This window comes from Anomaloglossus baeobatrachus, chromosome 1, assembly GCF_048569485.1.
Source record: "Anomaloglossus baeobatrachus isolate aAnoBae1 chromosome 1, aAnoBae1.hap1, whole genome shotgun sequence".
Lineage (NCBI taxonomy): Eukaryota > Metazoa > Chordata > Amphibia > Anura > Aromobatidae > Anomaloglossus > Anomaloglossus baeobatrachus.
Window position 1 is genome coordinate 239,472,376 of NC_134353.1, and position 25,931 is coordinate 239,498,306.

Genomic DNA, 25,931 nt, shown 5'->3' on the forward strand with positions numbered 1-25,931 from the left:
GGGCTTTTAACCTCTTGTGTGTTTCCTGTCCCTACAAAGGATAGTGGCAACCCTCCTGTGGTGCTGTCATGAGGGACGACCTGGAAACAAACTTTGCAGCACCTATGGTTAAAAAGCTGCCTTTGCATAAACAACACAATACTAGCAGATTAGGGGCTCATGTCCAATATCAAGGGATCCACTTGATGCAGACAAGCCATTGGCCAAAGGATGACAGCGTCCCAATGGGTGAAACATTCAGTCCATATTTATTCCATCAAGTGTAATAACAGCAACATTTTGACCAGATGTTCTTTGTCAAGCATAACAGAGAATGCTTACTGCCTGTTTTTATACATGCAAAAGTCACCAATCCACAATAATCAATACATACCTAATACAGATCAGACTCCAGGAGGATTAAATTTGCACCAATATATCAAACTACACTTACATGTTATAAAATATACCAAGGCGCCGCTTATTTGTGTGTAGATCACTGCCTGTCTCCACAGTACTGTTGTCATGGAGGGAAAATGCTCAACATTCATAGCATAGTGTGTCCCGTTACCTCCAAATGGCCAATCAAAAATTAGTCCATATGCGCAGGCACCAGCGTCTTCATGTATATCACTGTAAAAAAATCAGCAGAGGAAGGTGCACAGGCGCCATGTGGACCAATAGTAGAAGGATTCTAATGCACAGGTGACGGTATCTTCATGGATCATCCAGACCTCATAGTACATCCGTTGTCCATGTTGTTAAAGGTAAATTCCTCCCCTTATCTGCACATGCTCCCTTGTCTGCCGTGTTATAGAAGACACATTACGCTACTTGTGGTTCAGACTACACATATCAATATAACTAGAGCAAAACAATACAGTGTAACCCGGTTTGCGAGCATTTTGCTATACGAGCAAAGCTTGCTGCAAATTTGTAACTTGGTTTACGAGCAATGATTTGCTGTACGAGCATAAACTCATAGCCCACACTTCCAGTGCCGTACTTTCACAGTGCTGTGACCCACTCTTGCTGCATCTTGTGGTTCCGCAGGCACATGGATCCAGTAACAATCACAGCCAGTGAAAAGGCTGCTGCTGTCTTTGCTTCATGTAAGCTGGCGTTGAGCTCTCTGCACACCTCCCAAAGGCAGCGTGCTGGCAAATCAGAGGCAAGCAGCTCATGTGTATGATGTCTGCTGCTGAAGCACTGACAGAGGCAGCCCCTGCATCCGGCGCGATCGTTACCGGGTCCACATGCCTGCGGACTGCTAGAAGCAGGGAAGAGGCCACCGAGGGAACGGAAGATAGGTAAGAATAATGTGTGTGTGTGTGTGTGTGTGTGTGTTTATGCATGTGGAATGGCACAATAGGGGACCAGGATGGGATGTTGCTACAAGTTATGGAACGAATTGTCTGAATTTCAATTATTTCCAATGGGAATAGTATGGGAAGTAACTTGGATTACGAACACACTCCCATAATGAATTATGCTCATAACCCAAGGTTCCACTGTATATACATGCAGCGTATTCAAATTGTGATTCAGAATATAACAATCTGCACACATCAATATAACTAGAACCAAAACATATACAGTGGTACCTCGCTAAACAAGTAACCCTCTTAACGAGAATTTCGCTTAACAAGCAAAGCTTTCTGTAAATTTGTAACCCGCTTTACGAGAAAGCTTTGCTGGACGAGCGAAATTCTCACCGCACACACTTCCGGTTTCGTCCATCCACCACACTCTGACCCGCACTTGCAGTCCACACAAACACACACATGTAAGCACAAACACACACAAACACACACGCACGCACACACATACAGTATTATGCTCACCTTACCTTCCATTCCACCACCGGCCTCATGGGTCTTGTAGTTCCCGGGTACATCGCAACGTCCTCGCGGCGAACTACAAGACCCAGGAGGCCTGTGATGGAACGGAAGGTAAGGTGAGCATATAATATAACATAATATGTTTACCTTTCGTTTCATCGCCGGCCTCCTGGGTGCTGTAGTGCGCCGCTGCGCTCCAGTCCACGCTCTGTATCTGCATCCATAGCGACGAGGGAGGAACTTCCTGTCACCGCTAATGAAAGGCAGAGCACTGGCCAATCAGAGGCCGTTATGGTAACGCGTTACACAGCCCGGCCCCGTACCAGAGAACAGCAAATCCCAGCAGACCGGCGATGGAACGGAAGGTAAGGTGAGCATATAATTTGTGTGTGTGCATGTGTGTTTGTGTGAGTTTGTGTGAGTTTGTATGTGTTTGTGTGTGTTTGTGCATGTTTGTGCATGTGTGGAATGACAGAATAGGGGACCAGGATGGGACATTTTAGAAGTTGTGGAACGGATCGTCAGCATTGCAATGATTTCCTATGGGAAATGCTGAACGAGTACCTTGATTAACAAGCACAGTCCCAGAACGGATTGTTCTCGTTAAGCAAGGTTCCACTTTATATATGCAGCGAACCAAGTATTCAAAGACTTGAATTGATGACATATCAAATGAAAAGCAACATGTGAGAAATAACATGTGCATTTAACCATTTACAGAGACATAACAGCGTATATATGTATAATGTATAAATGCAGAGCACAAAATATTCAAAGACATTAAATAATCACATATCACATGAAAAACAGAATGGGAAAAATAACATGCATTTACCATTTACAGGGACATAAAAAACAAGCAGCAAAAATGGGGAAAGAAAGAGGAGGGAGATGCAGGCGAATACATACTGAGTCACCATCCTCTGCCGCAGTGCTCATAAAAAAAGGGTACAAGTGAGACCATTTTTTTACATATGTATATTAAAATGACCATAAAAAATGGTAAAAAAAAGACCTGATTACAAAAAACAAACAACAACAAACACAGATGTCCCGTCAGGATACCTAGTCTAGAAGGCACACTCCCTGGTCATAATCAATACTCAAACCCTTTGTGGATAAACTTTCTAATTAAAAAATTCAATGCAATTGCAGCACCCTGGGGTAACAGGTACCGCAGAGGACTGCATTACCCCGGGTTCCTGGAAGACCAATGCTGATAACTGCACTACACACACATAAACTGCCCTCTTCCCAGGCTGACCAACAGGCTAGTAACGGGTTTAGAAGGGTAGCTGCCCATTGGCTGGGAATTGCCCAATCCGGTAGCCGGAAGCTCAGGGGAGGGGTGTGGTCAGTTTTGACAAATGAGAGTAGTCTAAGAGGATGGTAGGAGGTACAGAAAGTGACGGTCGGTGTGCGTGGGGTCAGAAGGAGACCCCAGTGAACTAAAGAGGAGGCCGGTCGCCTGAAGGGGAATAGAGCTAGTACCCTAAGGGACCGAGCATGGTGGGGTACAGGACCCTAGTTCGGATGGAAGCTCCATCCCATCCTCAGGCCTCAGCTCAGGCCATCCGATAATCCTGCAGGTGATCTGGGACTTTCACGGCCCATCACCACCAAAGAGTACGGGCCACAGTAGCAAAGTGTGAACCCCTGACAGGGACAGGAGTCCAACCCTTAAATCGGTTCATGCTGCCTACCAGAAGTACTCGGGGAAGAGGCAGACAGAAAGACCAGGGAGGGACCCTAAGATGCTTCAGGCCACAGGGACCCCCAATTTAATAAAGTGCAAAGGAGGAAGAGCTCATTGGGTCACCATACCAGCACTGGGACTAAGGGAACCTGGGACTTACAGAACCAGCATGAAACGGGTTGCTGTACCAGAGCAGCAAGTAAATAACAAGTTGCACCGCAGTCCCTGTGTATGTCTGAATTCTTTCTGCACCCCTACAACAGTCAACATCCACACTGGGGCTCAGCCCTACTTGCGGAGAGCCTTGTCACCTAAGCTTATTAACAGCAGCCCCAGCAGTGAGAGACTATGCAGCGGCGGCTTCTACACATTGCCGCATACCGCAAGTGTCGTCACAGACATTAAAAACTATCTATGCCCTGTAAATATAACCCCTTTTACAAGTGACCCCTGGGGTCATGGAACTGGGCACTGGCCACCTCTGACATAGACTCTGAGAACCGGATGCCAGGGTCCGATCATCTCCCCTACAGGCCCTGGGGCACGGCACAATTTTTTCATTTGTAAGGATTTAATCCTATCAACTCCTCTTCTAAAGCAAGAGACACTGTCAATCACGCAAAACCGTAACTGATTCACCCAGTGACCCTTATCTTGAAATGTCTCAGTATGGGCAACTCAGTCAATCCTGTCCTGATGGTGCTTTTATGCTTAGTAAGTATCGCACTGACCTCCATTGTTGTCTCACCCACGTACAGCAAACCGCAAGGGTAGGAGACCACATACACCACATAGGAGGTGGTGCACCTGTATCTCACACCAATGCAGTAAAATTTGCCCATATGTGGGTGAGAGAACAGTGAGCCCTTATGCATGTTATTGCAACATGCACACCCACGACATGGAAAATTGCCCATTTTGAGTTGACTAAGGATAGTTTGAGTATCCCTTTTTAAAGTACCTACTAGGTCCTGCAATCCGACAGTCCAGCAGTCAGGTCAGGTTACCAGAGTTCACATTTAGGGGCTCTCTCACTGCTCTCAGTGAACTTAATTGAACCTTGCTGCCGGATTGTCCAACTGTTGGATTGCAAGACACTGCAGCACAACAGTCCGGAAATCCAACAGTGGTTTCAACTGAGTTGAATGAATGCAGCGGGGGAGCCCCCAAGTGGAACACTGGTGACTTGATTGTTGGATTGCTAGACTGCTGTGCCACCATGTCTTGTAATCCAACAGTCTGGCAATATGGCTGTCAGTTCAGTCTTAGATTCTCCCCCGCTACTCTCAGTAAACTCAATTGAACCCTGCAGCAAGATTGCCGGACTGTCGGATTGCGGGACACAGCCACACAGCAGTCCCGTAATCCTGCATTCAGGTCAGCAGAAGTTCACACTTGGGGCTCACACTGGAGCTGCTGGCAGGGCACAAATCACACGAGAACGATCGAAGCCGCGGCATTAGAAGATGAAAAAAAATGCTAAAGCATCTAGTAAGATTGTTCAGACATAAGTCTTTTTAAAACTGCCTACATTTCACTGCAAAGAAGCTTTTAATTAAAAAGTGCCTTTAAAAAATGAGTAATTTTCCTGGCATTCTACCTTTGCTTTCATTTACATTTTACATAAGTCATGAAGAACAACATTTCTATTAGCATCTGTTATCTAAAATGTTCCTGAAATGACAACTGCTATAAATGTTATAGGAATTCTGTGCTAATATATGTCTGAAGAAATGTAAATATTGAAAACATGCATCTTTTGCTTTATAAAGAAACACACAACTGTTTTTTTGTGTTATTTTAGTTTTTCTTTCTGAAGAATTGCACCCGAGATCATAACCTTTCAACTAGAATGGATCTTTAATCTGGAAGAGAAAACTAATGATTATGCTCAGCATTATTAGTCCATTGCATTATTAGATTTTTAAATAATGAGATGCCAGAAGCATTCATTCCACCATCTCTCATTAGGCAGAGGTTATAAGTACAATTAGATGGCCCTCTTGGATCTTGTTTTTCAATTTACTTGCAAACTGAGTACTTCTTCTTTGTGATTACATTCTCAAGTATTGTACTTCATTACTTTTGCTGCAAAAATGATATGACTAGCCCAAATTTATTACTAAATCTCGTTTAAATATTAATTTGTACAGGAAGAAAACAACTTTGTTTTCCAATAATTTCATCTAGTTTAACTCATTAAAAGTTGTGTGGTAAATATGTGCACATAACCATTTTTGCAAAAGTATGAGCACCCACTTGTCAAATAAAATATTAAGTTGAAGATAAAAGTGAAAGCTAATATAAGATGAGACAAAAAAAACTTCTCACTTCATGCATCATAGTGAGAATGTAGAAACACATAAGCAAACCTGAGTCGAATTTGGTGGTCTTTTAATTTTCATTAACTTTTATTTAACCTTGTTTAATCACAGTCAAAAGGAATCTAAAACTTTATCATTTCAATTCCCTCATGATATCACATTTTAAGCTACTTGGATCTGTTCACTAGTAATGGGTGAACATTAAAATGCTTGGGTGCTCATTACTCAATTCGAGCAATTTGTAGTGCTGGAGTCCTCATCTCGTGAAACGAGCATAAAGAAAATCAGTAGGAAACTCAAACACCTTTCCTAACAGGAGGTCTGGTGGGGGGGAGCTTAAAATCACTCAAATAGATGGAAAAACCACTACAATTGAATGGGAATAGCATGAGCAAGATGCCTGGACACATCTTGGATTCCAGGGTTGTTGCTGAAAACAATTTTGTCAGAGTAATAGACACTCCTTTACACACTGTAAGAGACGTAGAGTAGGGCGTCTGAAAACACTGCTTTACAATTGATAAGGAGATGGACTTCTAAACTGGTAAATACTATGCATTATGTAAGAGATTATTATACATAGGCCTCTAAAAATTGTTTAGTAGGGCATCATGCACATACTGGAAAAATTAAGAGAGAGGGTAGCATCATGACCCTCTATATGGTGGAGGAGGTGGAGGACAGGGAGGAGGACATGAAAAAGGAATAAAACAAGAACAGTATAATCTTCTTTGCATGAAAAAGGATTTACTGGAATGCAACACAACAAAGGAACATTTTAGTTGACTTTATGTTTTTCTGCTGTCATCCGGTGAGGTTCAGAAGTCTGCATGAACTCAGGCCTTGTTAGTTTTGCTAAGAGTCAGTTTGTCAGCATTGCCAGATGACAAGTAAATGTGCCTATCAGTTATTACGCCCCCAGTAGTTCAAAAATCTGACTCTGACAAAACACTAGCAGCAAGGCAAGCCAGCAGCTCCATGGCTAAGGGGGACAGTGTATACCACATGTCCAGCTTGGATACTTAATAGCTGTATGGCACCAAGAAATCACGGAAGATCATGCTATGGGCATCTATGTAATCCTTCACCATATTCATAATCTTTTCCCTCCTTGTCAGAGTACCCTCACGCATCACGTCTTGGATGCTAATACTCTCTAATGAAACAGTCCCAGACTTTTCATAGTCCTGTCTCCCTCCTGCTCTTCCTTGGTTGCCAAAGAAACTATCACCACTATTAAAAGTGTTGTTAGATGGGAATTTTGTGAGCAATTCTTCAACTATGCTTCTGGTATTGCACTATTTTAGTAGCCCTTCTGCTGCAGGAAGCAGAGATGGAAATTTCTCCTTGTAGTATGGGTTGAGAAAAGTGAACAACCAGCAATTGGATTTGGCAAAAATAGGTATCACGTGAGGGTCACAGGAAATGCAGCAGATCATAAAGCCATGTGTTCCAGACTCCCAACAGGCATAACTTTCCTGTTTGCACAAGAAGGACAACTCTCCATCTCTTTCTTCTTCCTCTACTCTTCTTGCTCCTCCTGTTCAGGCCATCCATTCTGAACAGAAGGCATGAAGCTGGTGTGGACACTACCCTCTATTGTGCAGACCACAAGCTCCTGTTCCTCCTCATTCTTAGCCTCTTCCTCATCATTACCACCCTATTATCACTCTATCTGTGCTGAGAAAATGGGATTAGAGTAGGCTGGGTAGTATCACCCTGTTATTTTTTTTCTCCATTTCCACCTGATTAGCATGCAAAGCTTCTTCTTTAATTGTGAGCAGCTAGCATTTGAGTAGACACAGAAGTGGGGTGGTTACATTGATTTGATCGGTCATTATTATCAAAATTTTCAATTCGGAGGTAACATATGTATTCAGTGGAGACTTTCCATTACTGAGAGGAGATGGCAGTTGTTACTCATGAGATTCTATGTAGATAGAAGATGTAGGAGAAGGCAGAGCTTTTCCTCTAGCTACTTCCACCTGACATCATCATATAATCTCATCGGAAACAACTACCATCTCCTAGCTCACTACTAGGAAAGTTTTCACAGATTTTACCTCAGAATTGAAAATTTTGGTCAAGCACTAAATTGCTCTGATGCTCGTAACTCAAGCCAAGCAATTTCAAATGCTCAGGTGCTAATGAAAGTCAATTGCAAACTCGATCATTTTTATGTCAAACCCCCCCGAGGTCTGAAGGGGCCTAGAAATCACTGAATGGATGCAAACACAGCTGAAATGGAATGGGAATGGCAAGATGCCTGGACAAATCTCTGACTCTCAAGTCACCGCTGACAACAATGTTGACAGAGTATTATGCCCCTTTAACAGACTGACCATAAAATGTCTAAAACTGGACTGGACTGGGCGGCACGGTGGCTTAGTGGTTAGCACTGCAGTCTTGCAGCGCTGGGGTCCTGGGTTCAAATCCCACCAAGGACACCATCTGCAAGGAGTTTGTATGTTCTCCCCGTGTTTGCGTGGGTTTCCTCCGGGTACTCCGGTTTCCTCCCACACTCCAAAAACATACAGATAGGGACTCTAGATTGTGAGCCCCAATGGGGACAGTATTGCCAATGTATGTAAAGCGCTATGGAATTAATAGCGCTATATAAATGAATAAAATTATTAATTATTAATTATTATTATTAAAACTGACTATAAAATAGATTTTAACTGACAAAATGTTAGGAAAACATTCTTTCCTGTATAATGAATTATATATAAAGCAAAATAAAAAAGAGAAACAAATAACTAGAGTTGAGCAATGTTCGAGTCGAACGGTTCGCCAATTTCACGTGTGAGTGATTTTGGGGGATGTTCGAGTCGTTCGACGAACTCGAACGATTTGCTAAAGGTTCGGCAGTTCGAGTACGGTTCGAACACCAAAAGCATAGCTTTTCACAGTAAGTATGTGCGCACGTTGTGTATCTGCATGTGTCCTGCATCCCCAGCAAAATCCCTCTCTCTTTCCTACTCACCGATCACGGGCGCCTCGCTGCACGGCTGTCACAAATATCCGGTGGCTTTTCCTCTTTTGAAAATGGTTGCCGCTTCATTATTCAATCAGGTATTCCGTGCCTTCCCCGCCCACCGGCGCCCATGATTGGTTGCAGTCAGACATGCCCCCACGATGAGTGACAGCTGTTTCACTGCAACCAATCACAGCTGCTGGTGGGTGGGTCTATATCGTGCAGTAAAATAAATAAATAAATATAAAAAAAAAAATGCGGTTCCCCAAATTTTGATACCAGCCAGGATAAAGCCACACGGCTGGAGGCTTCTATTGTCAGGATGGAAAGCGCCACGTTATGGGGAGCCCACCACCCCAACAATATCACTCACCAGCCGCCTGGAATTGCCGCATCCATTAGATGCGACAGTCCCGGGACTCTACCCAGCTACTCCCGAATTGCCCTGGTGCGGTGGCAATCGAGGCAATAATGGGGTTATTCATGACAAGCGTTTCCCCAAGACACCTTCCATGATTAACCTGTAAGTGAAAGTAAAGAAACACACACAGCGAAAAATCCTTTATTTGGAATAAAAGACAAAAAAACCCTCATTTACCTCTTTATTAATCCCCAAACAACAATCCAGGTCCGAAGTAATCCATGCAACACTGTCAGGTCTGCTACATGAAGATGACAGGGAGTGCTCTGTGTCCTCTCCACGCACCACCTGAAGTGAGCCACGCTGTCACCGGAAACTTCACTCTGCAATGCAGAGGTCAAGATAACCAAGTCTTCCTATGTTTCTCATTAGAGGCAGTGGCACAATGGTTAGAGCTGCCGCCTAAGGAACATTAGTTCATGAGTTCAAGTACCCGGCCACCCCGGTAAAGAATTTAATTTATTTTAAATTATAATTATTATTTATTTATAATTAAAATGTAATTTATTTAATTATGCACTGAGGGGAGGAGCCAGACATCAGCTGTGAGCCGCGGGCCACACCTCTAAAATCGGAGCAGTCCAAGGAATGAGGCTGCATTGCTCTCTCCTCTCTCTTTTCTCTCTCTTCTCTCTCTCTTTTCTTTCTCTCTTCTCTCTCTCTTCTTTCTCTCCTCTCTCTTGTTCTCTCTCTCGTTCTCTTTCTCTCTTGTTCTCTCTCTCTCTCTTTCTCTCTCCTTCTCTCTTTCTCTCTCTTTCTCCCCCTCTTTCTCTCTTTTTCCCTCTCTCTTCTCTCTCTCTTCTCTATCTCTCTCCTCTCTCTCTCTTCTCTTTCTCTCTCTTTCTCTCCTCTCTCTTCTCTCTCTCTTCTCTCCTCTTCTCTCTCTTTTCTCTCTCTCTCTCCCTCTCTCTTCTCTTTTCTATTTCTTTTCTCTCTCTTTTCTCTCTCACAGACCTGGCGATGATCAGCTGATGCAGTCACATGACGGAATCAGCTGACACTAAAAGTCGAGCGGTGAGGCCAGGTTTTTACCGCCCCACCAGCTAAACTATCAGCTGCTGCTGTCGGACAGGAGTCTGCACAGAGGTGTGTAGTTTGTTTGTTTTTTTTGCACTCATGCATCAGCTGATTGTATAAAAGCCGTTTATACAATCAGCTGCTGTGTCATGTGATGCAGGCCCTTGAACCTGACACCTCATCTGATCGCTTTGCCTTCCAGCAAACCGATCAGATGATATTGGATCCGGATTTGACGGCGCGGGCCCCTTGACCCAGGATTACTGCGGAGGGGGGTTCTTTATTTCAATAAAGATGGAGTAACTGATTGTGTTGTGTTTTATTTCTAATAAAAATATTTTTCTGTGTGTTGTGTTTTTTTTTCTGTGCTAGAAATTCATGGTGACCATGTCTAATAATGGCAGGACACCATGAGATTCGCGCTTAGGGCCAGTTGATAATATAGAGCTAGCCCCCAACCCCATTATTACCCAGTGAGCCACCCGTCACCAGGGCAGCTGGAAAAGTTGGATACAGCGCCAGAAGATGGCGTTTCTATGAAAGCGCCATTTTCTGGGGTGGCTGCGGACTGCAATTCACAGCAGAGGGGCCCAGAAAGCTCGACTTCAATCCCCAGCTGTCTAATTGTACCTGGCTGGACACAAAAATTGGGCTAAGCCCACGTCATTTTGTTTTTAAATTATTTCATGAAATTCATGAAATAATTAAAAAAAGGGCTTCCCTATATTTTTGTTCCCAGCCCGATACAAATAGGTAGCTGGGGATTTGGGGCCTGCCCGTAGCTGCCTGCTGTACCTGGCTAGCATACAAATACATGGCAAAGCCCACGGAATTTTTTTGGGGGGCAGAAAACTCCTGCATACAGTCCTGGATGGAGTATGCTGAGCCTTGTAGTTCTGCAGCTGCTGTCTGCTGTCTGTCTGTATGGAGGAGAGCAGACAGCAGCTGCAGAACTACAAGCCTCAGAATGCTCAATTCACCATTGTATGCAGGAGAGCAGTCAGCAGATGTAGAATACAAGGCTCAGCATGCTCTATTCAGTAGTGTATGCAGGAGAGCAGACAGCAGCTGCAGAACTACAAGGCTCAGCATACTCCATTAAGGACTGTATGCAGGAGTTTTTTGCCCCCCCAAAAAATGACATCAGCTGCACCATATTTTTGTATGCTAGCCAGGTACAGCAATCGGGTACGGCTGCCCCCAGCTGCCTATTTGTGCTCGGCTGGGAACTAAAAAAATAGGGAAGCCCTTTTTTTAACTATTTCATGAATTTCATGAAAAAATTTAAAAAAAAAATCGACATGGGCTTCGCCCCATTTTTATGTCCAGCCACATACAACTAGGCAGCTGGGGATTGGAATCTGTAGCACAGGTTGGCCCGAGCTTTCTGGGCCCCTATGCTGCAAATTGCAGTCCGCAGCCGCCCCAGAAAATGGCGCTTTCATAGAAGCGCCATCATCTGACGCTGTATCCAACTCTTTCAGCAGCCCTGAAATCGGATGGCTTCCTGGGTAATAATGGGTTAATACTAGCTTTGTTTTACTAGCTAGTATTAAGCCAGAGATTCTTGATGTCAGGCAAGTTTGACCCGGCCATTAAGAATCTCCAATAAGGGTTAAAAAAAAAGACACCACACAGAGAAAAAATACTTTAATAGACATAAATACACAGACACACTTAGAGACTCCATGTTTATTACTCCCTCTTATCCCTCCAGAATCCTGGTCTTCTGTCTTCTTGCTCCTTCAACCCATGCAGCTCTGCTACATCAGACAGCACCGTATGGGAGGAAGACGCTGCTGCTCCCTGTGCAGTCTAATCACTCAGTGAGAGTAAGCAGAGGCTGTGGGTTGTAAGCGGTGATGTCACCGCTGCCACCATTGCTAAAGTAATCTGACAGGTTGTTACTATAGCAACGGTGCTCCGATCACGTGATTCCTGGTGCCGCAATTCACCGCCTGTGGCAGCCAGTCTTTGCATGTGGGCTGACTCTGTAAAGAGCACCCACATGCAAGAATGGGGAAGCCAACCATGTGCCAGAGCATCTCGCCGGTACACAGTGATGAACAAACGAGCACCGCGTACTGGAGAGATGCACTGACAGGACCTAGCATGACGTCTAGCTATGTGACCAGTCTATAGCCAATGAGATAATAAACACGTGACTGGTCACATGCTATTTTGATGTCACGGAAAGTCCTATCATCAGTGTTGTTTACCGGGAGGACGCAGCGATTATTGGAAGGAAAAGCGGCGGGAGACAGAGTGCAGAACACGTCGCGGGGACCTGTAAGTGTAATGGCTATGTTTATTAACTGTATGTGTACATGTTTAATTTGTTTTTATGTGTTTGTGTTTGCCTGCCAATCTTTCCAATGGGGTTCGAAGGGGGTCGTCGAACGTTCAAAGAACGTTCGCCGAACGGAGCCTCCGTTCGACGAACTGAACTCTAACTCTAGGGGGGTGGCTCATCTCTACAAATAACTCCTCCTCCACCTTTTAGGCTATGTTCGCTTGAACTAGCATTTTTGCTGCGGTTTTGCACTTCTCATTGCTTTTAATGTTTAAAAAAATGTAAAAATTCTGCAAAAGCACTGAAAGCATTGACATACTCATTTAAAAAATGCTGCATTTTTCCATTTCAGTCATGACAAAAAAAGCAATTTTGTGCATGAGATTTCACAATGTTTTCCCATTTGTAAGGAATGGGACTCATAGACTGGTGAAGCCTTTGCATGAAGTGCAAGGCCTATCAAAAATTGAAAGGAAGAACTGTAATTTACCCTGGTATACAAGTAGAGGATGGCCTCAGAAAACAATTTTTTGCTATTTGGAATCAGTGGGACTCCTAGACTGATAAATCTTATGCACTATGTGCAAGGGCTTCCAAAAATTACAAGGAGGAACTTCAATGCATCCTGGAACACACGTAGATTAGGACCTCAGAAAACATTTACATTTAGAAGGAGACTAGAATGAAGGAGGTGTTTCTGAACTTTTCTTTTCTCCTTCTTTCTAAATATATATACAGTTAGGTCCAGAAATTTTTGGACAGTGACACAATTTTCGCGAGTTGGGCTCTGCATGCCACCACATTGGATTTGAAATGAAACCTCTACAACAGAATTCAAGTGCAGATTGTAACGTTTAATTTGAAGGTTTGAACAAAAATATCTGATAGAAATTGTAGGAATTGTACACATTTCTTTACAAACACTCCACATTTTAGGAGGTCAAAAGTAATTGGACAAATAATCCAAACCGAAACAAAATATTTTTATTTTCAATATTTTGTTGCGAATCCTTTGGAGGCAATCACTGCCTTAAGTCTGGAACCCATGGAGATCCCCAAACGCTGGGTTTACTCCTTCTTAATGCTTTGCCAGGCCTTTACAGCCGCAGCCTTCAGGTCTTGCTTGTTTGTGGGTCTTTCCATCTTAAGTCTGGATTTGAGCAAGTGAAATGCATGCTCAATTGGGTTAAGATCTGGTGATTGACTTGGCCATTGCAGAATGTTCCACTTTTTTGCACTCATGAACTCCTGGGTAGCTTTGGCTGTATGTTTGGGGTCATTGTTCATCTGTACTATGAAGCGCCGTCCGATCAACTTTGCGGCATTTGGCTGAATCTGGGCTGAAAGTATATCCCGGTACACTTCAGAATTCATCCGGCTACTCTTGTCTGCTGTTATGTCATCAATAAACACAAGTGACCCAGTGCCATTGAAAGCCATGCATGCCCATGCCATCACGTTGTCTCCACCATGTTTTACAAAGGATGTGGTGTGCCTTGGATCATGTGCCGTTCCCTTTCTTCTCCAAACTTTTTTCTTCCCATCATCCTGGTACAGGTTGATCTTTGTCTCATCTGTCCATAGAATACTTTTCCAGAACTGAGCTGGCTTCATGAGGTGTTTTTCAGCAAATTTAACTCTGGCCTGTCTATTTTTGGAATTGATGAATGGTTTGCATCTAGATGTGAACCCTTTGTATTTACTTTCATGGAGTCTTCTCTTTACTGTTGACTTAGAGACAGATACACCTACTTCACTGAGAGTGTTCTGGACTTCAGTTGATGTTGTGAACGGGTTCTTCTTCACCAAAGAAAGTATGCGGCGATCATCTACCACTGTTGTCATCCGTGGACGCCCAGGCCTTTTTGAGTTCCCAAGCTCACCAGTCAATTCCTTTTTTCTCAGAATGTACCCGACTGTTGATTTTGCTACTCCAAGCATGTCTGCTATCTCTCTGATGGATTTTTTCTTTTTTTCAGCCTCAGGATGTTCTGCTTCACCTCAATTGAGAGTTCCTTAGACCGCATGTTGTCTGGTCACAGCAACAGCTTCCAAATGCAAAATCACACACCTGTAATCAACCCCAGACCTTTTAACTACTTCATTGATTACAGGTTAACGAGGGAGACGCCTTCAGAGTTAATTGCAGCCCTTAGAGTCCCTTGTCCAATTACTTTTGGTCCCTTTAAAAAGAGGAGGCTATGCATTACAGAGCTATGATTCCTAAACCCATTCTCCGATTTGGATGTGAAAACTCTCATATTGCAGCTGGGAGTGTGCACTTTCAGCCCATATTATATATATATAATTGTATTTTTGAACATGTTTTTGTAAACCGCTAAAATAACAAAACTTGTGTCACTGTCCAAATATTTCTGGACCTAACTGTATATATATATATATATATATATATATATATATATATATAAGTAGTGTTCAAAATCATAGCAGTCTGATATGACTAACCAGATTATTCACTGATATTGGTATAAATTATATTACCACATGTCAAACAATTTACCACGAGACTCGGCATTCATGATCTGAAGGTCTTTGAGTCTCTGTATTTGAATAAATAATTGAAAGGGGGGCTGTTCAAACTAATAGTAGTGTGGAGTTACATTAGTGCGGTCAATCATTTTGTGAAGAAACAGGTGTGAATCAGGTGGCCCTCCTTAACCCCCGGCCGATTTTCCGTTTCTTCGTGGATTTTTTTTTGCTCCCCTTCTTCCGAGAGCCATAACCTTTTTACTTTTCCATCAATCTTGCCATATGAAGACTTGTTTTTTGTAGGACAAGTTGTACTTTTAAATTAAACCATACATTTTTTCCATATAGTATAATGTAAAATGGCAAAAAATTCCGGAAAGTGCGGAAAAATTGCAAAAAAAAGTGCAATTGCATGATTGTTTTTGAGATATTTTATTCACCGTGTTCACTATATGGTAAAACTGTTGTGTCTGTGTGATACCTCAGGTTAGTACAAGTTCGTAGACACCAAACATGTATACATTTACTGTTATCTAATGGGTTAAAAAAATCAGAAGTTTGTCTAAAAAAAGTGGTTCACATTTTGCACCATTTTCTGCAATATGTAGTGTTTTCATTTTTCGGGATCTATGACTCAGTGAGGGCTTATTTTTTGTATCTCGAGTTGACGTTTTTAATGGTACCATTTTTGCATAGATGCTACGATTTGATTAAGTTATGGTCTGGTGTCTATCGCGGCCAATCAAGCTCCTCTATTTCACTGTCATTGAACCATTTCTTCACCATTCTAGACATATGCTTTGGGTCATTGTCCTGCTGGCACACTATGTTGTCCATTTCATACCTGTAGTACAACATGTATGAAGTAACTCAAAAAAAGTATATGTATGGATACTCACATATAGGTCAGCATTGAGACGACCATTTATTCTGGTCAAGTATTCAACGCTTTTAACTTTTATGCAATCCCATATCATCAGGCTTCTTCAAACCAACTTTGACAGTTCCTTAAATTTTTTAATCCATTAGCCCATTTTTCCCTTGTGTCTTCTAGACCCATTTTCACCCATCAGGGCCTAGTTTATTGACTTTCATCTCATCCCAACAAATTACCAGTTTTCCATCTTGTAATATACACTTTTTGCACTTCTTTGCAAACTCAAGCTGACAATTCTTATGATATTGAAGTCTAGGCTTCTTCATCCATCATTACAAAGTTGTGTGATGTGCATCGCACGGTGCTTGCTTGGGTGACTGTAATCTAACTATTACACAGCATACGAGCCACCTGCATTGCCTTGTTTGTCACGTCAGAACCTATAGACCTTGTTCTGAGCTTACTTGTTGACTCCGATATTGTGGCTGGACGTCCAACACTTGGTTTTTGAATGGAAGGATGGACTTTTTGCATTCGCTCAATTGTCATGGCACTCACATGATGCGGTTTGGCAATTTTCTTGGCCTAGAAACTGCTATTGATGAGCTGAAGGATACTCTTTCTGTTTGTTATTTTTATGAATAAATACAAAACATACTGACCAAAATGTATCAAAAACAAGAAGTACAATGTGTGACAAAAACAACAATTTCCGAATCATTGGGATATGTTGAAGCATTCCAGAGTAATTACCACATAAATTGACACTTGTCAGAATTAAAAAATGTGGCCTTGTCAGGAAAGTGAAAACTGGTTAGGGGGTGAAGTGTAGAGATGAGCGAACCGGTCCCGGTTCGGCTCGAGGCGGTTCGCCGAACGGGGGGTCTGGCTCGAGTTCGGCTCGTCGAACGTTCGACGAACCGAACTCGAGCCCATAGGAAACAATGGCAGGCAATCACAAACACAGTAAAACACCTAGAAAACACCCTCAAAGGTGTCCAAAAGGTGACAAACAACTCACAACACAACACAAACACATGGGAAAGTGACAAGGACATGTACTCATGCGAAAACAAAACAGCTGGACAAGGAAAAAGAGGAGGACACACAGATATAGGCATGGCACGCCCTTCTAAAGTCATGTAAAACACCGCAAGGTGACTCCAAGCGGAGTCTCCCTTTTTTCCAAAAATTGGGCCCCACACACCCACCCCTTCAGTGGCAGCAGTTGTGCCCCAGTTGTACACTTCACAGCTAGATTTGCATCAAGCACATTCAAAAATACGCCATTCTTATCCGTCCCCAGGATGACACCGGGGTAGGTAGCAAAGTCTTTCCTGATCCCAGCTCTGTTCATCTTGGCTTCTTTTAAAAACACAGCAAGCAAGGGTTACTCCAAGCGGAGTCTCCCTTTTTTCCAAAAATTGGGCCCCACACACACCCACCCCTTCAGTGGCAGCACTTGGGCCCCAGTTGTACACTTCACAGCTAGATTTGCATCAAGCACATTCAAAAATACGCTATTCTTAACTGTCCCCAGGATGACACCGGGGTAGGTAGCAAAGTCTTTCCTGATCCCAGCTCTGTTCATCTTGGCTTCTTTTAAAAACACAGCAAGCAAGGGTTACTCCAAGCGGAGTCTCCCTTTTTTCCAAAAATTGGGCCACACAGACACCCACCCCATCAGTGGCAGCACTTGGGCCCTAGTTGCAAACAGGATGTTTTGATTTGCATCAAGCACATTCAAAAATACGCTATTCTTAGCCGTCCACAGGATGACACCGGGGTAGGTAGCAAAGTCTTTCCTGATCCCAGCTCTGTTCATCTTGGCTTCTTTTAAAAACACAGCAAGCAAGGGTTACTCCAAGCGGAGTCTCCCTTTTTTCCAAAAATTGGGCCACACAGACACCCACCCCATCAGTGGCAGCACTTGGGCCCTAGTTGCAAACAGGATGTTTTGATTTGCATCAAGCACATTCAAAAATACGCTATTCTTAGCCGTCCCCAGGATGACACCGGGGTAGGTAGCAAAGTCTTTGCTGACCCATGACTTGTTCATCTTGGCTTCTTTTAAAAACAATGTAAGCAAGGGTTACTCCAAGCGGAGTCTCCCTTTTTTCCAAAAATTGGGCCACACAGACACCCACCCCATCAGTGGCAGCACTTGGGCCCTAGTTGCAAACAGGATGTTTTGATTTGCATCAAGCACATTCAAAAATACGCTATTCTTAGCCGTCCCCAGGATGACACCGGGGTAGGTAGCAAAGTCTTTGCTGACCCATGACTTGTTCATCTTGGCTTCTTTTAAAAACAATGTAAGCAAGGGTTACTCCAAGCGGAGTCTCCCTTTTTTCCAAAAATTGGGCCACACAGACACCCACCCCATCAGTGGCAGCACTTGGGCCCTAGTTGCAAACAGGATGTTTTGATTTGCATCAAGCACATTCAAAAATACGCTATTCTTAGCCGTCCCCAGGATGACACCGGGGTAGGTAGCAAAGTCTTTCCTGATCCCAGCTCTGTTCATCTTGGCTTCTTTTAAAAACACAGCAAGCAAGGGTTACTCCAAGCGGAGTCTCCCTTTTTTCCAAAAATTGGGCCACACAGACACCCACCCCATCAGTGGCAGCACTTGGGCCCTAGTTGCAAACAGGATGTTTTGATTTGCATCAAGCACATTCAAAAATACGCTATTCTTAGCCGTCCCCAGGATGACACCGGGGTAGGTAGCAAAGTCTTTCCTGATCCCAGCTCTGTTCATCTTGGCTTCTTTTAAAAACACAGCAAGCAAGGGTTACTCCAAGCGGAGTCTCCCTTTTTTCAAAAAATTGGGCCACACAGACACCCACCCCATCAGTGGCAGCACTTGGGCCCTAGTTGCAAACAGGATGTTTTGATTTGCATCAAGCACATTCCAAATCCACAAGCATTTACTCTCCCCAGGATGACACAGGGGTAGTAAATTCCTTCTGGATCCATGACTTGTTCATTTTGATGAACGTCAGTCTGTCCACATTGTCACTGGACAGACGCGTGCGCTTATCTGTCAGCACACACCCAGCAGCACTGAATACACGTTCAGAGACAACGCTGGCAGCTGGACACGACAAAATCTCCAAGGCGTAAGTTGCGAGCTCTGGCCATTTTTGTAGGTTTGAAGCCCAAAAGGAGCAAGGCTCCAGTTGCACAGTCATGGCATCGATGTTCATTTGGAGATACTCCTGTATCATCCTCTCCAGCCGTTGACTATGTGTCAGACTTGTTGTCTCTGGTGGCCTTGCAAAAGAGGGTCTAAAAAAATTATGAAAAGATTCCATAAAATTGCTGTTACCGGCACCAGAAAAGGTCCTACTGGTACGGGTAGACTGTTGAAGATGACGAGACCGTCCCATGTTTGTCAAGTTACAACTGGGAGATTCACTCCCTGCACCTGCACGGTTGTTTGGTGGAAAAGCCGAGCTAAGATCTAGTAACAGCTTCTGCTGATACTCCTGCATACGTGCGTCCCTTTCTATGGCTGGAATTATGTCACAAAATTTGGACTTGTACCGGGGATCTAATAGTGTGGCAATCCAGTAGTCATCATCACTTCTAATTTTGACAATACGACTGTCATGTTGGAGGTAGTGCAACAAAAAGGCACTCATGTGTCTTGCGCAGCCATGCGGACCAAGTCCATGCTGTGTTTGTGGCATAGAGGTGCTACCCGTTCTTTCTTCCTCTGACATCTGACCCCAACCTCTTTCAACTGAAATTTGACCAAGGTCTCCCTCATCCGCTGAGTCTTCCATGTCCATGGACAGTTCGTCCTCCATTTCTTCATGTTCTCCTGCACCTTGCTCAACATTTCGCCTGCTACTATGCGCCCTTGTCGATCCCTGTCCCCCATGGTCCCATGCCTGCTGCGTTGGTGATGATGAACGTCTGGACCTTCGTGATGTTGTTGTCCCTTGCGCATATGAATCCTCCTGTAGTTCCTCCCCTTCATGTTGTCCCACCCCCTGACTCCGAATAGTGTTTAGCGTGTGCTCCAGCATGTAAATGACTGGAATCGTCATGCTGATAATGGCATTGTCAGCGCTAAACATATTCGTCGCCATGTCGAAACTGTGCAGAAGGGTGCATAGGTCCTTGATCTGAGACCACTCCATCAGGGTGATCTGCCCCACCTCTGCATCTCGTTGGCCCAGGCTATACGTCATGACGTATTGCACCAGGGCTCTGCGGTGCTGCCACAGTCGCTGTAACATGTGGAGAGTTGAATTCCAGCGTGTCGCCACATCGCATTTCAGGCGATGAACCGGCAGGCCGAAAGACTTCTGGAGCGATGCAAGTCGCTCTGCTGCGGCGCTTGAACGGCGGAAGTGAGCTGACAGTTTTCGTGCCCTGTTCAGAAGGCCATCTAGGCCGGGATAGTGTGTTAAAAATTGCTGCACGACAAGGTTCAACACGTGAGCCATACAAGGTACGTGTGTCACCTTGCCCAGGCGAAGTGCCGCAGCCAGGTTTGCAGCATTGTCGCACACGGCCTTACCAGGCTGCAGTTTGAGTGGAGACAACCATTTATTAAACTCGGACCGCAAAGCTGACCACAACTCCTCAGCTGTGTGACTCTTATTACCAAGACATGTCAAGCTAAAGACCGCCTGATGCCGTTGCGCTCTGCTGCCAGCATAGTAATGAGGGGTGCGTGATTCCTTCTGCGCAGTGAGAACGCTGGTGGCCTGACCAGGCAGGCTTGGGGCGGAGGTGGAGGACCCAGATGAGGTGGAGGATGCAGAAGCAGTGGCGGAACTTGGACAGACAGAGGATTGACACACAAGTCGTGGGGACGGCAAGACTTGTGCAGCAGACCCTTCACCATCTATCACCATAGTTACCCAGTGCCCAGTCAGCGACATGTAACGTCCCTGTCCATGCTTACTGGTCCAAGTATCGGTGGTGAAATGCACCCGTTCACACACAGAGTTTCTCAAGGAAGCGGTGATGTTGTGTGCGACATGCTGGTGTAGCGCGGGCACACCTTTCTTAGAGAAGTAGTGGCGACTAGGCATCTGGTACTGGGGCACAGCGACAGACATAAGGTCTCTAAAATCCTGTGTGTCCACTAGGCGGAAAGGCAGCATTTCGGTAGCCAACAGCTTACAGAGGGATAGAGTCAACCTCTTAGCTTTGTCATGGGTCGGAGGAAGTGGCCTTTTATTTGACCACATCTGAGGGACAGAGATCTGGCTGCTGTGTGTAGACGGTGTTGAGTAGGGTGTCCCTGGAAAAATGCAGGTTTGTGAGGAAAGTGCAGGCGGAGACATGATGTTGCCTTCATCCAACGTTGGTGCTATCGATGTCTGAGAGAGCTGTACACACTCACTTGTTTCCCCTTCCAAACCAACTGACGACCTTACAAGCAAACTGCCTGTTGCGGTTACAGTGGTGGAAGTTTTGCGTGGAAAAACAGGTGTGGCAGCTGTCCCCACAGTCCTAGAAGATGAAGAGCGCGCGGATGCAGTGGAAGGGGCGGGCGGTGGATGGTTCGCTCCGCTAGGCCGCATTGCAGCACGGTGAGCTTCCCACCGGGACTTATGATATTTATTCATGTGACGATTCATGGAAGAAGTTGTCAAACTGCTGAGCTTTTGACCTCTACTAAGAGAATCATGACAAATGTTACATATCACATGAGTTGGGCGATCTTTTTCGATGTGAAAAAAGGACCAGGCTAGGCAAGGCTTAGAGGCCATGCGACCTGTTGATCCACCCCGAATAATGCTCATAGGCAGAGTGGTGGCTGAGGATGCAGTTGTAGACGTGCTACCAGTGCTCCGACTCTGTCCAGGAAGGCGCAAGGTAACTTCGTCGTCGGTTGCATCCTCCTCCACCGCCTCTGTTGACCTCCTCGAGTGCCTGACTGGGGGTTGACAGTAGGTGGGATCTAGAACGTCATCATCAATTGTTGTGTTTGCACTCCCCTCCCCCTCAGACCGAGCCTCTTCTTGCCCTGACGGAATATTTAAGTTGTCATCCCAATCGGGTATCTGCGTCTCATCTTCATCAGTATGTTCCTCATTGTCTATAACCACAGGTGTTACAGTTTGTGACAAAGGGTCAACATTATGCTCAGAAACTTGGTCCTCACGGCCTGAATCTGAGTCACAAAGGTTCTGGGCATCACTGCAGACCATTTCCTGTTCTGTACTCACTGTAGCTTGGGAGCAGACCTCTGATTCCCAGGCTATAGTGTGACTGAACAGCTCTGCAGACTCAGCCATCTCAGTTCCACCATACTGTGCAGGGCTGATGGAGACTTCAGAGCTGGGAGAAATCAAGTGTGATTGGGATGACAACTCAGAGGACTGGTGTTTTTTGGATGCGGTACTTGAAGTGGCTGAGAGGGCACTTGTTGGACCACTTGAGATCCATTCAAGCATTTTCCTTTTTTGCCCATCATCTACCTTTCTTCCTGTTGTTCGTGTCCGTAAAAAAGGGAGCACATCGGATTGTCCACGGTAAGTAGTAGACATCTTACTTTTGCTGGTAGATGGTCTATCTTCAGCAGATGATAATGGAGCTTTGCCACCTTCCCCACGGACAAAACCTTTTTTGCCTTTTCCACCACGCCTCTTCCCCTTTCCACCAGCATCTGTCATTTTGCCACTCATGTTGATTGCGACAAGATTGTGGACTGAAAATGTGGTAGTAAAAATTGAGAGGTGGTGAAGATTGCAGTGGTGGTCTAGCTTTATTAACAGCAGAATAATAAAGAATAAATATCCCTGACAATGCAACTTAGTTATAATTAGTTGGAGTGTGCAACGCAGGCAGACGTGCTGCAAATGTCTTTGCACTAGTGGGACTATAGCAAAGTCCAATAGCCACGTATAGGATGCCACTAGGTACACTGAGTGTTTGCTAGTATAATGGCTTGGTTAGAATGAGTTGTAGTGTGCAACGCAGGCAGACGCGCTCTGCAAATGTCTTTGCACTAGTGGGACTATAGCAAAGTCCAATAGCCACGTATAGGATGCCACTAGGTACACTGAGTGTTTGCTAGTATAATGGCTTGGTTAGAATGAGTTGTAGTGTGCAACGCAGGCAGACGCGCTCTGCAAATGTCTTTGCACTAGTGGGACTATAGCAAAGTCCAATAGCCACGTATAGGATGCCACTAGGTACACTGAGTGTTTGCTAGTATAATGGCTTGGTTAGAATGAGTTGTAGTGTGCAACGCAGGCAGACGCGCTCTGCAAATGTCTTTGCACTAGTGGGACTATAGCAAAGTCCAATAGCCACGTATAGGATGCCACTAGGTACACTGAGTGTTTGCTAGTATAATGGCTTGGTTAGAATGAGTTGTAGTGTGCAACGCAGGCAGACGCGCTCTGCAAATGTCTTTGCACTAGTGGGACTATAGCAAAGTCCAATAGCCACGTATAGGATGCCACTAGGTACACTGAGTGTTTGCTAGTATAATGGCTTGGTTAGAATGAGTTGTAGTGTGCAACGCAGGCAGACGCGCTCTGCAAATGTCTTTGCACTAGTGGGACTATAGCAAAGTCCAATAGCCACGTATAGGATGCCACTAGGTACACTGAGTGTTTGCTAGTATAATGGCTTGGTTAGAATGAGTTGTAGTGTGCAACGCAGGCAGACGCGCTCTGCAAATGTCTTTGCACTAGTGGGACTATAGCAAAGTCCAATAGCCACGTATAGGATGCCACTAGGTACACTGAGTGTTTGCTAGTATAATGGCTTGGTTAGAATGAGTTGTAGTGTGCAACGCAGGCAGACGCGCTCTGCAAATGTCTTTGCACTAGTGGGACTATAGCAAAGTCCAATAGCCACGTATAGGATGCCACTAGGTACACTGAGTGTTTGCTAGTATAATGGCTTGGTTAGAATGAGTTGTAGTGTGCAACGCAGGCAGACGCGCTCTGCAAATGTCTTTGCACTAGTGGGACTATAGCAAAGTCCAATAGCCACGTATAGGATGCCACTAGGTACACTGAGTGTTTGCTAGTATAATGGCTTGGTTAGAATGAGTTGTAGTGTGCAACGCAGGCAGACGCGCTCTGCAAATGTCTTTGCACTAGTGGGACTATAGCAAAGTCCAATAGCCACGTATAGGATGCCACTAGGTACACTGAGTGTTTGCTAGTATAATGGCTTGGTTAGAATGAGTTGTAGTGTGCAACGCAGGCAGACGCGCTCTGCAAATGTCTTTGCACTAGTGGGACTATAGCAAAGTCCAATAGCCACGTATAGGATGCCACTAGGTACACTGAGTGTTTGCTAGTATAATGGCTTGGTTAGAATGAGTTGTAGTGTGCAACGCAGGCAGACGCGCTCTGCAAATGTCTTTGCACTAGTGGGACTATAGCAAAGTCCAATAGCCACGTATAGGATGCCACTAGGTACACTGAGTGTTTGCTAGTATAATGGCTTGGTTAGAATGAGTTGTAGTGTGCAACGCAGGCAGACGCGCTCTGCAAATGTCTTTGCACTAGTGGGACTATAGCAAAGTCCAATAGCCACGTATAGGATGCCACTAGGTACACTGAGTGTTTGCTAGTATAATGGCTTGGTTAGAATGAGTTGTAGTGTGCAACGCAGGCAGACGCGCTCTGCAAATGTCTTTGCACTAGTGGGACTATAGCAAAGTCCAATAGCCACGTATAGGATGCCACTAGGTACACTGAGTGTTTGCTAGTATAATGGCTTGGTTAGAATGAGTTGTAGTGTGCAACGCAGGCAGACGCGCTCTGCAAATGTCTTTGCACTAGTGGGACTATAGCAAAGTCCAATAGCCACGTATAGGATGCCACTAGGTACACTGAGTGTTTGCTAGTATAATGGCTTGGTTAGAATGAGTTGTAGTGTGCAACGCAGGCAGACGCGCTCTGCAAATGTCTTTGCACTAGTGGGACTATAGCAAAGTCCAATAGCCACGTATAGGATGCCACTAGGTACACTGAGTGTTTGCTAGTATAATGGCTTAGTTATCATGAGTTGTAGTGTGCAATGCAGGCAGACGCGCTCTGCAAATGTCTTTGCACTAGTGGGACTATAGCAAAGTCCAATAGCCACGTATAGGATGCCACTAGGTACACTGAGTGTTTGCTAGTATAATGGCTTAGTTATCAGTTGGAGTGTGCAGAGGACAAGAGGGTACAGTGGCAGGATTGTGGTGCTCTGGGTAGAGGAATGGAAGACTGCCTTTCTATTCCCTCCTAATGGTGAAATGCAGGTAGGAAATCCCTGACCTGGGCTACACAGACGCTGTTGCTGTTTGCAGGACCTGTCACCTATGGCTCTCTGACCCTGCCGGTTGGAGCCCTTAAAAGGACTGCTATAAAGTGCTCTCCCTAAGCTGTCTAACGCTGTGTATGCAGCGCATACAGCTGTATCGGCTATAGGACTCAGGAAGACGGAGCTGCGACAGTGATGTCTGACACCAAAGACGCAGAAGGCAGATAATGGCGTCCGTGAAGAAAATGTCCGGTTTTATAATGCAGGGACATGTGACATGCAGATCCTATCACACATGCCGTTGCTTCTCTGGCTCAAAGTCCACTTAGCTGTGTGTGTGTCTGGGATTGGCTGACATGCTGGCCCGCCCCACAAGACGCGCGCGCTTAGGGAAGGAAGACAAGAAAAAAAAAAAAAAAAAATGGCGATCGCCATTATAGAAACAGCAGTGATCTGAAGGCGCTGTTCACGCACACTATACACTGAAATGTGATAATAGTTTGATTCACAGAGTGACTTACACTATTACAGCAGAAACCAAGCTATGATTTAGCTGTTTTTTGGCTGCTAGAACCGTTCTCGAACGTTTCTAGAACTACCGAGCTTTTGCAAAAAGCTCGAGTTCTAGTTCGATCTAGAACATGCCCCAAAATCACTCGAGCCGCGAACTGGAGAACCACGAACCACGAACCGCGCTCAACTCTAGTGAAGTGATTAAAAACCTATTGTTACTAGGACCGCAAGAACGACTTGCACTTTATTTATTGAATGCA